This window comes from Lithobates pipiens, unplaced genomic scaffold (assembly GCF_037356315.1).
Source record: "Lithobates pipiens isolate NorthernLeopardFrog02 unplaced genomic scaffold, aLitPip1_a1.2 Scaffold_19, whole genome shotgun sequence".
Lineage (NCBI taxonomy): Eukaryota > Metazoa > Chordata > Amphibia > Anura > Ranidae > Lithobates > Lithobates pipiens.
This window is the reverse complement of record NW_027507764.1, coordinates 366,880,522-366,896,996: the sequence shown is the minus strand read 5'-3', so window position 1 is coordinate 366,896,996 and position 16,475 is coordinate 366,880,522. Positions and strand designations below refer to the sequence as shown.

The following is a 16,475-nucleotide window of genomic DNA, read 5'->3' as shown; positions in this document are numbered from 1 at the left end:
CAATATCCAAGGAATGCACAGAAAACATTGATACTATTTATTTCTTTATATGCGCTCTATAGGAAATGCATGTGTTTGTATCACTTCAAGGTTGGTAACTGACAGGGTAGTCAGCCATGCATTTATCATATGCATATGTATGGTATTGCTTTTTCAACACAAGGCTATATTGGCGTTACGTTACTTTTTGGCAAAATAAAATTGGTATTTTAGTTGGGTGCAATTATCTGTGGTTGTTCACCCAAAAAAAAGGAAACCTTAATCCTTAAGCCTAACTTTTAACCTGGGCCTATCACTATGGCTGTATTTAGACACTAGGCAGACCGGAATGATCATGCCCCTTTTTTTTACTTTGCCCCTTGGAGAACATCAAACAATTTCATTTATCCAGAGCTATTTAAAGGCCAATCCCAGCCACTCCCCCATTTCCAAATTCCCACTGCATTCAATTTATTACAATTTCAACCATACATATCCTAAATCTAAGTGTCTTTTAGTCAGTCACATGACAAGCACGGTCTTAGTTCTTCCTCTTCAGTGTTGGTAGGCACCTCCTGCTGCATCTGCTGCTGTTGGTAGACTTCTCCTACTGCATAAAATGTGCCATTGTGACATCTGAGCAGCATTATATGCATTATTTTCTTAAGAACTCAGGTTATGCATGCTAAGGGGGTGCATCTCTGACAGCCTAGGTTCATAGCAGATGGGTAGAATAAGCTGGGTGGAGCAGTGTTTTTGAAACATAGTTAATGCCAAGCACCAAAAAGTGACACTAAACTATATTTTTTACAATAATCTTTCCAAAATATCAAGTATACTATGGCTTAACTTTTTATTTATTTTTTAACAGAAAAAGCTCTTACCACTGTTTTCAGACTTCTTATAATGTCCTGATAATGTCCTGAGTGAGCTCCTGATCCTCCACTGATGCACCTCAACACGGCTAGTATAGAGCCAGCAGTGTCCATTATTTCTGGTCACTATGCGTACTACAATTCCTATAGTTCTCAGCAAGCCATTACACACATTCCAAATAACACTCCCACACTACTCCCCCTAAAATGTCCCACAACACTCCTCCTCTTAGTGCATGTCTCATGTCAGTGCTAATAAGAAGGAGTGGCTATGTTTACCCACACAATCGGGACATGGAGAACGAATTTAGCCACCCTTAAAAATGAGGTCTGAGAACAGCAAAATAAGATTACATTTTGAGAGATTAAACAAAGGAAGAGGGAGATAGAAGATATATTCTACTTATATTTAAACATATTGCATTTATTTGTATAGAAAAATGTGAGTTTAGTGTCAATTTAACACTTTTCAATATCCTCTGGATCTCTTTCCTTGACAGTTCTCTTAATGAATTTAGACATAAATGTCCCGAGGGTGACAAAAAAGAAGAATTTATACATTTTGAGGTTTGGTGCTAGTCCCTTTAAAGCCTAGTACACACTAGTTAGTACAGCAATCTTCCCCGCTGAGCTGTTGTGTTCTGACACATTCTGATCCAGGCTCTCAGCCATTGGTGATCAAGAGACGATCGACTGCTGGCTTTACAGCATGCTAATCCGACAGAAGTTGGCCAAATTAATGTTGGCCGTTTTTTTATTAAACCGGCTGATGTTTCCCCGACATTTGACCCTTGTTTACTAGGCATTCCCCTTCAGCCCTAGACACTAGCCCACAAATATCTGATGGTAAATACAGCCTGGCTTATCCCTAAACCTTATCTCTTAATCTAGTTAGTCCTTATACTTAAAACGTAACTCTTTTCAAAGAACAACTATTCCACCCATGTCTACCTAATCCATAGACTGCATTTAAAAAAATGTAACTAAGAGCCCTGATTTATTACCTACATTCATGTTTTTCCACAGAAAGTAGCACACACCTTTGGAAATTGCTTGGTACTGCATCAAATCCTCTTTTGTCATGCAGGGGTTAAAAACAGTCAATTCGAAAAAAAATGTAATCTAAATTTAGGGCTTACAAATACATAAAATAACTTTTTTTATTAAATTGAGTAAGAAATCAGCAGCAAAAAGAATAATATCAATCCATGTGAAAAGTTTCAAGCTATTATTTTTTCCCTTGGGGCCTGCCATAACCATTACACATATTAGAGTCCTGCACTATAGTCAGTCCCTATACCAGTGATGTTAACCTTGGCACCCCAGATGTTTTGGAACTACATTTGCTATAATGCTCACGCACTCTGCAGTGTAGTTGAGCATCATGGGAAATAGTTCCAAAACATCTGGGGTGCCAAGGTTCGACATCACTGCCCTATACTACCAGGGCTGTATAAACTATACTATACATGTCATCATAATGTTTCTTCATTTTGAATAGGCCCTTTGTTGTACCTCATTGTATGATTTTTTAGAATTTATATTTTTACTGTAAATGTGTATTGGGATGCAGCATGGGTTTAATATAGTTGTAGTAAAGTATGGTTTTAATACAGTATTCCATGCATTATGGCAAGAACAAGCCTTTAGATTTAGAGTGGGGAAAAGGTTTTTAAGGCCTCATTTTCAGAGTCACTTGTTAAGAGGAAAGTTAACCACTTGACGTCCAGAAGATTTTTGTGCTTGTCCGATTGAATAATATCAGATGACTTGTCGTGATCAGCTCTCGAAAGCTATGTACTAAAAATCTGATTATTGGACGATCGCATCTAAAGCGTTATTTTTCATCTGATTTTCAGATCATGTGTAACGGCCATTAGTCATGCAATATTTATTTGTTTCACACAAATAGTGCTTTCTTTTAGTGGTAATTACAGTAATCACCACTGGGTTTTTTTTTTCTTGCGATATACATGAAAAAGTACTGAAATAAAAAAATAAAAATAAACATTCTTTTCCTTAGTTTCTGTTATTAAATTTTGCAAACAAATAATTTCTCTTCATAAATTTAGGCTAAAGCGTAGTCTGTTACATGTCTTTGGTAAAAAATAACCCAACAAAGTATATATTATTTGGTCTGTGTGAGTTATAGAGTCTAAAAACTATGCTATATATATTTGGAAATTGATCAATCCTCATGTACCGATGGCCTATCTAATTTCTTAAGCTCCTAAAATGCCAGGACAGTACCCCCCCAAAAGACCCCTTTTTGGAGATTAGACAGTCCAAGTTATTAAGTAAGAAGCATGGCAAGTTTTTTTGAAGTTGTCATTTATTGTCATCATATTTTTGGAAAATTAAGAAATTAAATAAAACTCAGCACAACACAAGACAGCTTGGTCTGCATGTAAATCTAGATAAAACATATGTTAAGGTGAGAAAAAAGGAATGTACAGTTAAAAAGTGGTCAGGGACAGGTTGCATTCTGTTAAAGTTTTACTTAAAATGCACCTGTGTCCAGATTATAGACTACACATATTCTTTAAAGCTGAATTCCAATCAATCGGCCACTAATAATAATAGTTTGGGCATGCTATGAGTTAATTCCAAAGTAGTGCATGTCACCTCCTGCACTTTTCTGTACTATTTACATCTGACAGGTTTATGGTTCTCCTGGAGGAGACACTCAGGGCTCTGAGAACAGAGAAGCCCACACAGCAACTCTGCCCGCTCCTCCCCCCTATACTGCCCATTCACAGAAGCATTTGTATTTTGTGAATGGATTGACATCACACAAAAGCTTCTGTGATTGGGCAGGAGGAGGGAAGGGGTGTGCATTGAAGCTGCATCAACTCTGAAACTGAAGGAGCTGAGATCAGAAGGTCCAGCAACAGAGCCTCCAGTACTATACCTTCTTCATAAATCTGGCAGATGTAAATTCAAGAGATAAGTCCACTAGGTGGCATGCACCTCATTGGACTTTACTCATAGTATGCCTGTACTTTTTAAAAAACAGCTGAATTCCTGGAGTTCAGCTGTAAAACAAGCCATATCCGGCCTCTTAGGCTTCTTTTATTGTGAAGTTATTCATTCTCAAAGGTCCTTAAAGATCACAACATTGGCTCCAGAGTCAGGTTTCAATCGCTTTTTTTAGAGCTCATGCACACTAGGGTCTTCTGAACACTTTTCTCCTTACAGGAGAAAAGCAGCATTAAAAATGCACCTAAAGCCAAATGTTTTCAAAGTGTTTATTTTATTATTAAAATTTTATTATTAAAACTCAATGTTTATTGAGTGTTTATTCATTTCATTGGGCAGAATGTTAATTTATTCCAGCCATTTAAATGAATAAACACTCAAGTGCTAATTGCACTAAGCATTTAGATGCATTTAGAGACGTTTACATGAATTTAGGTGGCTTGGTTGTTTTTTCTGCCAAAACATTCCTCTCCTGAATGCAATTATCTTCAGATTTCTATCCCAAGATGCCTTTGCCTCTAAACTCCTCTAAAAGCCTATATGTGCATAACATTAGCTGTATGTTTAGGAGCAGAAAAAAAATATGCTTGTAAAATGGGTATTTGACAGCTGCAGTGTGCATGAGGCCTAAGGCCTCATGCACACAGGATTTTTAAAAAACACCAGTACTGCTGCCAGGAAAAAGCAGCGTTAAAACACCATCCTTGGGGAAAATCTACCAGGCAAATTTTATTCCATTGCTGGAGGAATTAAAATATTAGTGGCAAATAAGGAGAATAGTAACATGACCCTTGTCCTGGATAGGTCATATAAACGCATTTACATTTTTTTTATTTTGCGTAAAATATTGTACAAATTCCAGATGCTTCCCATCTACATTCCGACGGCTTATTTTAGAGTTATTAAAACCTTAATTACTAAATTAATTCGGCAAAATAAGAAACTCAGAATAGCCCTAGGGACCCTTCAAATGGAGAAAGTTCAGGGAGGACTACCGTATATACTCGAGTATAGGCCGACCCGAATATAAGCCGAGGCCCCCAATTTACCCCCAAAAAAACTGGCAAACTTATTGACTCATGTATAAGCCGAGGGTGAGACATGCCTGTCCATCCCTGTGTGTGTGTCCGTCCATCCCTGTGTGTCCGTCCATCCCTGTGTGTCCGTCCATCCCTGTGTGTCCGTCCATCCATCCCTGTGTGTGTGTGTGTCCATCCATCCATCCATCCATCCCTGTGTGTGTGTGTCTCCATCCATCCATCCATCTATCCATCCCTGTGTGTGTGTGTCTCCATCCATCCATCCATCCATCCCTGTGTGTGTGTGTGTCTCCATCCATCCATCCATCCATCCCTGTGTGTGTCTCCATCCGTGTGTGTGTGTGTGTGTGTGTGTGTGTGTGTGTGTGTGTGTGTGTGTGTGTGTGTGTGTCCAGCCTACCTTTGTCCCGAGCCTCCGTCCCGTGCCTTGCCTCCTTGCCTCCGTCCCGTGCCGTGACTTGCCTCCTTGCATCCGTCCCGTGTCGTGCCGTGCCTTGCCGCCGCCGTCCCGTCCCGTCCCGTCCCGTGCCGTGCCTTCCCTTGCCTCCGTCCCGTGCCCTCTTCGTCGGCGGCCATTGTAAAGTTCAAAAGCTGCGCCGCCGCCTTCGCCTGTGATAGGCGGAACACTGAATTTCCCAGCAGCCTGTGTTCCGCCTATCACAGACGTCGTATCATCCTCGTCCGTAGTACGAGGATGATACGATGTCCGTGATAGGCGGAACACAGGCTGCTGGGAAATTCAGTGTTCCGCCTATCACAGGCGAAGGCGGAGCCGGAGGCGCGGCTTTTGAATAGAATGGCCGCTGTCTGTCTGCTCGACACGCTGATCGAGCGGGCAGACAGCGATGACTCGAGTATAAGCCGAGGGGGGCACTTTCAGCCTCAAAAAAGAGGCTGAAAATCTCGGCTTATACTCGAGTATATACGGTAAGCACTTGTACACACGATCGGAGATTCCGATGGAATGTGTCCGATTAGAGCGTTTTGTCGGATATTTCGACTGTGTGTGGTCTGCATCGGACTGTTTCCGTCTGAATATCCGTCGGACCAAATTTTCCAACTTGCTGGAAATATTTTCCGACAAAATGCTCCGATCAGACATACTCTGATCATGTGTAGAGAATTCCGATTGGACAAAGTGCCACGCATGCTCAGATCAAATTCCTACATCAAAGCTATTGGCTACTAGCCTGAACGTATTCCCGTCATAACGAAATAACGTCATCACGTTCTGAACGATCGTATTTTCCGACAACTTCGTCCGACCGTGTGTATACAACAGTTTCGGACAAAATCCGTCGGACAAAATCCGACGGATTTGGTTGTCGAAATCTCCGACCGTGTGTACAAGATACCAGACTTCAAAAAGTATTAAGAAGCAGTGATTTTAACACGGTGGTAGAATGGACAAAGTCGAAGAGTGAGAAAAGATGGGTTATGATAGAGCACAATATAGCGGACACAAATTTTGGGAGGAACATTTGGACACCACCACAACACAGATCACTAGGGGGAAATACACTTATATTGACAAGAAATGCAATTAGGGTTTGGGATGGGGTGCACAAACACAATAAATGAAAATATAACTCCCCACTAATAGTCTTAAAAGAGAATAATTACTTTACACCGGGTGCAAGTAAAATGGGAGGGAATTGGATAAAAAAAGAAAATGTCCAATTGAGACACATTTTATACAGGGGGAAAATTTGTTCACTGCAAGAATTAAAGATGAAAAAAGATTTGTTTGAGATGAATGAATGGCGGTACCTCCAGCTCAGGCATTTTGTTTCAGCCCTACCACAGCCGTTAAGAGGAGGGGAAGAATTGATGGCTTTGGATCATCTATGTGAGGCTGGGGGGATCTCACGGATCTATAAAAACCTTGTGGAAGAAAATGGGCTGGAGGTACCGGCATATATAAAAAGTTGGTAGCGGGAAATAGGACAACATGGAGAGAATCAAGAGGTGGGGAAAATATTAAAATTGGTACATGAATCCTCGGTAAACATCAGAATGATTGAAATGAATTATAAGTGCCTAGTTAGCAAACAGTGCCTCGTTAGCGGACATAGAAGCGAAATACCAAACAGGGCAAACTATGGAATACTGGAGGGGATGCAAGCAAATAGGGACCATGGCCCATATTTGGTGGAATTGCCCAAAGATCAAAACTTATTGGAAGGAAATACTAAGTATTTATAAAGGAGATAACTGGTATCCAGATACCCAAAGACCCCTGGGTATGTCTATTCCATACGGTAGACATCCCATTAAAAGAATATAGCAACTCTTTGATAATCCATTTGATCAATTCTGCAAAGAGTTTGATCCTGAAAAAATGTAAGGAAGTAGATAGCCCCAAAATAAGAGAATGGTTAGATAAAATAGATGTAATATATAGAAAGGAAGGGCTTAGGGCTGGTGAGGAGGGAGGAGGAAGCCGGGGTTTTTATAAGAGGTGGGAAAGGTGGGAAATATTCAAATCAACCAGGAAATATAGCGAGTTGTTTAGGTTGTAGGAGTAAGGGGGAAAGGGGTTTTTCTTTTCTCTAAAGAGGGGTGGGGGGAAGGGGGAGGTGGGTGTTTGGAAGGGAAGAAAGGGAAATGTGTAAAGCAAGATATTTGTTTTTGTAAAGATATACCTTGCTCTGCTGGGGGGGGGGGGCAAAGTTGTTTTTTTCATTTTTTTCTCTCTTTGTATATGATAAAATGTTGAAATAAATAAAGAAATAAACTGCCCAAAAAAACGCGCTGTTAGCCACATTTTTAAATAGCGTTTATGGGCGTTTTTTGGCACTAGCGTTTTTGGGCGTTTTTTCAGTAAAACACTCCCTATAATGTAAAAACGCCTAAAAACACTAAACATGACTAAACGCTTGTTACAGCGTTTATCAGCGTTTACCTGCATTTTTGGGCGTCTTTCCTTTTTTACAGCTCAACAGCCTCTGCTCCTGGACGCACAGGCTGTCGTTTTTTTCTACTGCCCTTAAACGCTTATGCCTCCAAATGCCTCTGAATGTTTACGTGTGCATGGACACATTGGCTAACTTGGAGGGGCATTCAGAGGTGGTTAAAGAAAGCATCAGGTGCCCTTAACAGCAGCTGTAAAAAAAAAAGCTTAGAAACATCTGCTTGATTAGAAAGCTGGAAGCCTGCCAAGATTCTGTTCTTGTACAAAAAGCCACAATGTCTGGGTTGTAAACTTTGATTGAAGATTAATTTCTTTACAATACTTAAAGGTACAGTGATGATTGAGGGTTGTGTAAAGACTTTAGTGTGCATGATCTGAGGACAGGTTCACCATAAGAGGAGCAGAGGGAGTCGTTGAATATAAGGTGCAACCTTATGCCTTGTACACACGGTCGGACATTCCGACAACAAAATCCGTCTGTTTTTTTCTGATGGATTTTGTCTTAAACTGGTGTTGCATACACACAGTCGGACAAAGTTGTCGGAAAATCAGATAGTTTGGAACGTGATGACGTTCGTTCCTTACGACGGGACTACGTTGAGGCTAGTAGCCAATAGCTTTGGTCTCGTAATTTGATCTGAGCATGCGTGGCACTTTGTCCGATCGGAATTCTCTACAAACAATCGGAAAAAGTCAGATCGGATTTTTTTGTCTGCAAATTTGAGATCCTGCTCTCAAATTTTTTCCATCTGAATTTCTGCAGGAAAAAGTCTGATAGAGCCCACACACGAACGGATTTTCCGACAATATAATCCGATCGGACCTTTTACGTCGAAATTTCCGTCCCATATTCCTGCCTCACAGTTCCTGTTCAGCATTGCATTGTTGTGCAATAGAATTGATAAAAGTTCCCCCGTGGCTGGAACCCTGTGCCATAAACCACCACTGCCTGGCTTTCAGTGCTGATAACAAAAGTATGTATACCTATTTGCTAATTTATCTATACAGGTAGCTTAAAAATATTTCAAATGCCTTTACAGCGAAAACAGAACTATTAATGTCAATTAATACACAGAGACACTTTACAGTAATATACCCTACAAAAGTCATTTAAACATACGCAAAGTTGATTTAGACAGAACAGTGATTTGAAATTGTGGGGAAATTGATTTACGCAAACATACTCCATGTTAAATATGCCCAGATGGATATAAAACCTAGAACAGTAATTGATCAGTGCTGTGCACATTATAATAAATCTGTATTTGAAAAAAGTATAATCTCAGTGGTGCTGCATTTTCTGTCTTGGGCTCCTATACAATCTCTTGACCCACACTTTCTACTAGAAACTAACAGTTCTGGTCATTAAGTTTGTGCATCACTAATTTAGTACCTACTGATATATCAGCAGCTTGCTATGGGGGTGCCCCAGCCAAGCCGTTGCTCTGTGTGTCCCCTCTCTCTCCTCATTGGCTTACTGACTTTGATTGACAAAGTTGTTTCAGCCCGTCATCCAATTACTGTCCAAATCTTTCCACCCTCACCCCTGTAACATTTCCTAAATACACACTTCTTAACCAATGACACCACCAAGTTACCTTTCCTCCACTCCATGCCCCTACCGCTACCCTTGACATTTCAATCAAGATCAATAGCACTATTATCAATCCCTCCCCTCATGCCAGGGTGCTAGATGTAATCCTGAACTCGGACTTCTCATTCTGTCACCACATATCTATCCAAATCTTACCACTTGCACCTTAATACACCATCTCAGTCGCCTTAACTTAGCCAGACCACAGACAACTTCTTAAAAAGACATTGTAGTATCTGTAATCCAAAAACATATAGTAAAGACCAGGGATGAGCTTGGTGTTTGAGTCAAACACATGTTCGACTCGAACACCGGCTGTTCAACTCGAACACCAGCTGTTCGCCTGCTCGATGAATCCAGAACTTTGTGGGCCATTCGCACCATATTCATGTGGCACTCACGACCCACAATGCACTGAGCCATCACAGTGCATTGCTGGCTGATGATTGGCCAAGCATACACTGTGACCCCGCACAGTGCCGACAGCGAGGAGAGCCATAATTGGCCACAGGCAGGATGCCTGTGGCCAATTATAGCTCAGGGGGATTTAGTACACGCTCCACACTATATAAGGCCACCAGCGTGGTGGTCTTGTGTAGTGTGTTGGCGTGCAGGGAGAGAGCAGGATAGGCAGGGACAGTGTCATCTTTGCTTGTTAACCTAGCGCAGTTACAGTGGGTGTATTGTGCCTCCTGCACAGTATACACCTGAAGCTACCCCTTATTGCTGGTGTTGTTCTGTTTCTGTAACACAGGCATCTGCAACAGTTACAGTGGGTGTAATGTGCCTCCTGCACAGTATACACCTGAAGCTACCCCTTATTGCCGGTGTTGTTCTGTTTCTGCAACACAGGCATCTGAAGAAGTTACAGTGGGTGTATTGTGCCTCCTGCACAGTATACACCTGAAGCTACCCCTTACTGCTGGTGTTGTTCTGTTTCTGTAACACAGGCATCTTCAGCGGGTACAGTGGGTATATTGTGCCTCCTGCACAGTATACACCTAAAGCTACCCCTTATTGCTGCTGTTGTTCTGTTTCTGTAACACAGGCATCTGCAGCAGTTACAGTGGGTGTATTGTGCTTCCTGCACAGCATACACCCAAAGCTACCCCAATTGCTGGTGTTCTTCAGATCCTATACCACAGGCAGGCAGCTGCAGTAATTACAGTTGGTGTGCTGTGTCATCTGCTCAGTGTGCACCTAAAGCTACCCCCATTTCTGTTTTTCCCATCTCCCTGCAGGCCATTAGTATGTCTGGAAGGCCAACAAGGAGAGGCAGACAGTCACGAGCCAATAAAAGAGGGCAAGCAAGCTCTGTGTCTAGAGGCAACAGTGCTGGTCGTGGATGCGGTGCATTGTCATCAGCACGTGGCCATGGGACACGCTTGTCCTTATTTTTGGCAGCTGGACGTGTTGAGCCACATCATGCCAAAGACTTGGTAGAGTGGATGACCAAGCCCTCCTCATCCTCTCTCACCCAGGTTCAGGGTACTGGCAAAGCAGCTGCCAACGCGTCCTCTTCGCTCGTCTCAATGTCACCAGTCACTCCTTCCCTAGACCCACCATGTCCTCCTGAGGAGTCCCCCGAACTGTTTGAGCACAGTGTTGGGTACATGCTCCAGGAGGGTGCCCAGTGTTTGGAAGGCTCTGATGATGATACCCAGCTAGAGGAAGGCAGTAGCGTGAGCGCAGAGAGAGGGGATGCTCAAGAAGGACAGCAATCTGGCAGTCATGTTTCACCAGCTGCAGCATACTGCCATTTTTGCTCCAGTGATGAAGAGGGAGGGGATGATGAGGTCACTGACTCCACGTGGGTGCCTGATAGGAGAGAGGAGGAGGAGGAGGCACATCTCCAATGAGGCAGGATGCCCTCCGGGGGCAAGCTTAAGGGCAGCACACCGACTGAATCACACTGCAGAGCTCCGCCTGTGCAGAGCACTGCCTCTGCGCGTTATTCCAAAAGTTCTTTGGTGTGGGCCTTTTTTGAGACGATAGCATCAGATCGCACTGCTGCTATTTGCAACATATGTCTCAAGCGTATCAGCCGCTTGGGCACCACATGCTTGACCAGACATATGTTGACCTGCCATGCAGCTCCTTGGCAAGCCATCCACATGCTCAGCGTTTGAATGCTAACTGGGCTAAATTGCTAGCATTTCAACTGCTGCCTTTTCAGTTGGTAGGCTCGACCCCCTTCCATGAGTTTGTGCAATGTGCGGTTCCTCAGTGGCAGGTCCCCAAATGCCACTTTTTCTCACAGAAGGCGATTCCGGCTCTCTACCACCATTTGGAAGGCAATGTCCATGCCTCGCTGGACAGGGCAGTCAGCGGTAAAGTGCATATTACCGCTGACTCATGGTCCAGCAGGCATGGGCAGGGACGTTACCTAGCTTTCACGGCCCATTGGGTCACTCTTCTGGCAGCTGGGAAGGAAGCAGGACAAGGTGCAGTAGTGTTGGAGGTTGTTCTGCCATTACGCCTCCAAAATGCTACTACTGGTTCTGACACACCTCTCTCCTCCACCCCCTCCTCTTCTTCTTCTTCCATGGCCTCTTCCTGTGCTTTGTCCTCGGAACCAGCGGTGCTCCATAGGCGTTCAAAGGGCTACACAAGTACGCAGGCAAAAAGATGCCATGCTTGCGCTGGTGTGTTTGGGGGACAGGAGCCACACCGGGGCAGATATTTTGTCAGCTCTGCAAAGGCAGGCCAAGAGGTGGTTGACGCCACGCCAGCTAAAGCCAGGAACGCACATTTAGTGCTGCTGGAGGCTTTATAACCAATCACAGGGTGCGACTGTCCACCGACTCAGTTGATCGACTGACCTTCATAAAGATAAATGAGTCTTGGATCACCACCAGCTACCAAGAACCTGAAGCTGATGTAACCGAATAATTTTTTTTGAAATGTCACATCCCTTCAAGACTGCCTATGCTGATGCTGAGTGACTGTCCTGTTATGTTGACTGACTATCCTCTTCCTCCTCAATGATCCTGCTGATAGCTTGGAAGAACTTTTTTGGTTCTGGGTGCCGCCACCAGTGGCTAAGGCCCAATTTTTCAGCCCCTGTTTAACAGGGGCGTGTAATTACAATTTTTGATGCAATACTTTGCAGCAGGGCTCATTCCTGCACTCCAACTAGAGTATCTGGGAGAGGTTGTAGTGTCGTGGCACCAGCACCAGTGCCTAAGGCCCAATTTTTCAGCCCCTGTTTAACAGGGGCATGTAATTACAATTTTTGATGCAATGCTTTGCAGCAGGGCTCATTCCTGCAGTCCAATTAGAGTATCTGGGAGAGGTTGCAGTGTCATGGCACTGGCACCAGTGCCTAAGGCCCAATTTTTCAGCCCCTGTTTAATAGGAGTATGTAATTACAATTTTTGATGCAATGCTTGGCAGCAGGGCTCATTCCTGCACTCCAACTAGAGTATCTGGGAGAGATTGCAGTGTCGTGGCACCAGCACCGGTGCCTAAGGCCAAAATTTTCAGTCCCTGTTTAACAGAGACATGTAATTAAAATTTTTGATGGAATGCTTTGCAGCAGGGCTCATTCCTGCACTCCAACTAGAGTAGCTGGGAGAGGTTGCAGTGTCGTGGCACCAGCACCAGTGCCTAAGGCCCAATTTGTCAGCTCCTGTTTAACAGGTGCATGTAATTACAATTCTTGATATAATATTTCACAGCAGGGCCCGTTCCAGCTCCCACCGAGAGTAACTGTGAGGACTTACAGTGTTGTGGCACAAGCACCACCACCACCACAACCACCAAAGGCCCAATTTTTCTACCACTGTTCAACAATGACATGTAATTACAATTCTTGATATAATAGTTCACAGCAGTGTGCTCCAGCGCCCACCAAGAGTCACTTTGAGGGATTACAGTGTTAACTTGTGGCAACACCAACACCTTAGGGCCAAATTTCTTCAGAGCATATAGGGCAGGCCCCTACTTTCATATATACAACTTATAAATGTCTCCTACTTGCAAACGAAAGAAGACAACAGGAAGTGTGATGATAAAAGACGGACGGACAAAACAATTATACAGGGGTGATAACCCTTACTTATGTTTTCCAAAAAGCTTAAAAATAGATTAAAATAGATTTTTTGACTGGAGCTACACTTTAAAAATGTACCAGTTCAAAATTACAAACAGATTCTACTTCACACAACAAACCTACACAGTTACTGTCTTGTATGCACCGCTTTTATACTGCTGTTCTGAGTATATAGGGCCTGGGGGCCCCATGCCTTTCCTTTTTTTAATTTGGGTACCGGGTTCCCCTTAATGTCCATACAGACCCAAAGGGGCTGGTAATGAGCAGGGGGGGCTACCCATGCCATTTTTCTCAATGATTTTCATCTGTATTGACGGAACCAGACATTACATTAAAACCGCAAGCAGTTTTTTTTTTCCGTTAAATGTCATTTTGTGCAGGGACTGTTCTAAACATGGGAAACACATGGCACTTCACAGGTATACTATAGACACCCCCCAGGCATGATATTTAAAGGAATATTTCACTTTTTTTTTCACTTTAATCGTCATTAAAATCAATGCTCCCGAAAAAATGTCTGTTTTAAAAAAAAAACATTTGCATTGATCCATGTCCCCTGGGGCAGAAGCCAGGTCCCCAAATCCTTTTTAGGACAATATCTTGCATATTAGCCTTTAAAATTAGCACTTTTGAATTTGAACGTTCAAGTCCCATAGACTTTAATGGGGTTCTAAAGTTCGTACGAATTTTCGGTCTGTTAGAAAGGTTGTGGTTCGAACCGAACCGGGGGGTGTTCGGCTCATCCTTAGTAAAGACAAGGATCTTATCAAATCTGTCCATGGTCAAACTTATGGAATCATAAATGATAAATATTAGGTAAGAGTGCTCCTTGTGGATAATTTCTGTCATATACTTGAACATGTTATCATATAATTTTACCTTTAACCCCTTGGCACCGACGCCTTCCAGTCCCTTGAGGGGTATAGGATACCAGGAGGCAAGGAGGGGTTTATGATCATGTGACCGCCCTGATCACAAACAGCGATCGGGAGCTTTCTGTTAGCAGCTGGGTGCACACTCTCGGCACAGCTTTTTTTGCACATAAATATGCGACTGCTCGGTGCCAAGGCCCACCCGCTAAGTGGCTGCATATTTGCATGCTGTCAGCACCCACTATCTTTTGGCATACAGAGTGAGACCCTGGAGCAGACAGATTTTGCTACAAGTGTACATATATCTAGTACATGCTGTGCCACTTTTAGGACTCACATGAGACACGTTTGTAAAATCTGTCTGCACCAGTCTTTATCATTTCCAGGGAGAATGTTTAACGATAAGCACACCTGAAACTATTTCACCAGCTAGATGAAAAATAGCTACATGTGTGGACCATAGGTTCCTTCCCTGCCTAGGGGTCTCTGTTTGGGCGAGTCCCCACCTTAGTACTCAGTGGTCGGCCAGCCACAAGGAGAGAGGTCCACTAGCACTTTTGGCTAGATGGACTAGAGTGCCTTGTCCTTATCAAGATTCCGATGTGTCCACCATAATGTAGCAGTCAGAATAAAAATCGCTGATCGCCGTCATTACTAGTAAAAAAAAATAATAAAAATGCTATAAAAATATCCCCTATTTTGTAAACGCTATAACTTTTGCGCAAAGCAATCAGTAATTGCTAATTGCGTTTTTTTTACCAAAAATATGTAGAAGAATACATATCGGCCTAAACTGAGGAAAAAATATGTTTTTTTATATATTTTTTGGGGATATTTATTATTGCAAAAAGTAAAAAATATTGAATTTTTTTCGAAATTGTCGCTCTATTTTTGTTTATATCGCAAAAAATAAAAACTGCAGAGGTGATAAAATACCACCAAAAGAAATCTCTATTTGTGGGAAAAAAGGACGCCATGTTTGTTTGGGAGACATGTCGCACGACCGCGCAACTGTCAGTTAAAGCAACGCAGTGTCGAGTCGCAAAAAGGGGCCTGGTCCTTTGGCTGCAAATTGGTCTGCGGCTTAAGTGGTTAAGGGACATTGGGGGTTATTTATGAAAGGCAAATCCACTTCGCACTACAAGTGCAAACTGTAAGTGCAAAGTTCACTTGAAATTGCATTGGAAGTACACTTCGAAGTGCAGTTGCTGTAGATCCGAGGGGGACATGCAAGGAAAATAAAAAAACAGCATTCTGGCTTGCACATGATTGGATGATAAAATCAGCAGAGCTTTCCCTCATTTCAGATCTACCCCTCAGATTTATTATTATTATTATTATTATTATTATTATTATACAAGATTTATAATGACTGCACTTCCAAGTGCACTTTCAAGTGTACTTTGCATTTGTAGTATGCACTTGTAGTGCAAAGTGGATTTGCCTTTTGTAAATAACTCCCATAGACTTCAATGTTAACCCTCAAAAATCTCATGAAAGTCATACCTGAATGTTTTACATGCAACAGTTGTCCATTATCATTGGTCAAATCCAAAGTCGCACCCATCTAAAGTTACGACAATGTTGTGTCAAACTTGCTTCAAACTTGCACCACAGTTGCACAACTTTGGAATTGTACAAGTGTGAATGGAGCCTTCAGGCCCCTACATACGATACGAAAATTGGATGGAAAAATTAGTACGATGAGCTGTCTGTCGATTTTCGGATCATTAGTACAGTGCTTTCCACAGCCGATCTCGCTTTTTTTGTCAGACAAATGCTGGATGTGCACCGTACTAATGAAACAAAAAATCAGACGTTAACTTCACATCCGACAAAAATGTAAACTCAACGTCCAATTTTCGTTTCATTAGTGCGGTTTTCGTACAAAAGAAATCGTAAGAGCAAGACTACGCATGATCAGAAACGAAAGAATACATACAAAACTATTCAACACATTTGGTCACTTCTGACATTATATTCTGTTGTTCTAAAATTTTCATATTGTGATTAACCTCTTCACTTTCAACATGAGACTAGCATGCCACAAAAAACAGACGTTTGCTCATCCGAAAATCCGAGCTTGTGTACGAGGCTTTAGAGTGAAAGTTCTGAACACACACCCAGCTCAGTAAAGCCAGAATAAGATTGCAACTTCTGCAAATATC

The 16,475-nt window shown here is 42.5% G+C and overlaps 1 protein-coding gene across 9 annotated transcripts in view; it reads left to right on the top strand.

Moving 5' to 3' along the window:
* Positions 1-16,475, top strand: part of LOC143996942 (uncharacterized) — a 97,088-nt gene that overhangs the window by 5,105 nt on the left and 75,508 nt on the right. The gene's annotated exons all lie outside the window — the stretch shown is intronic.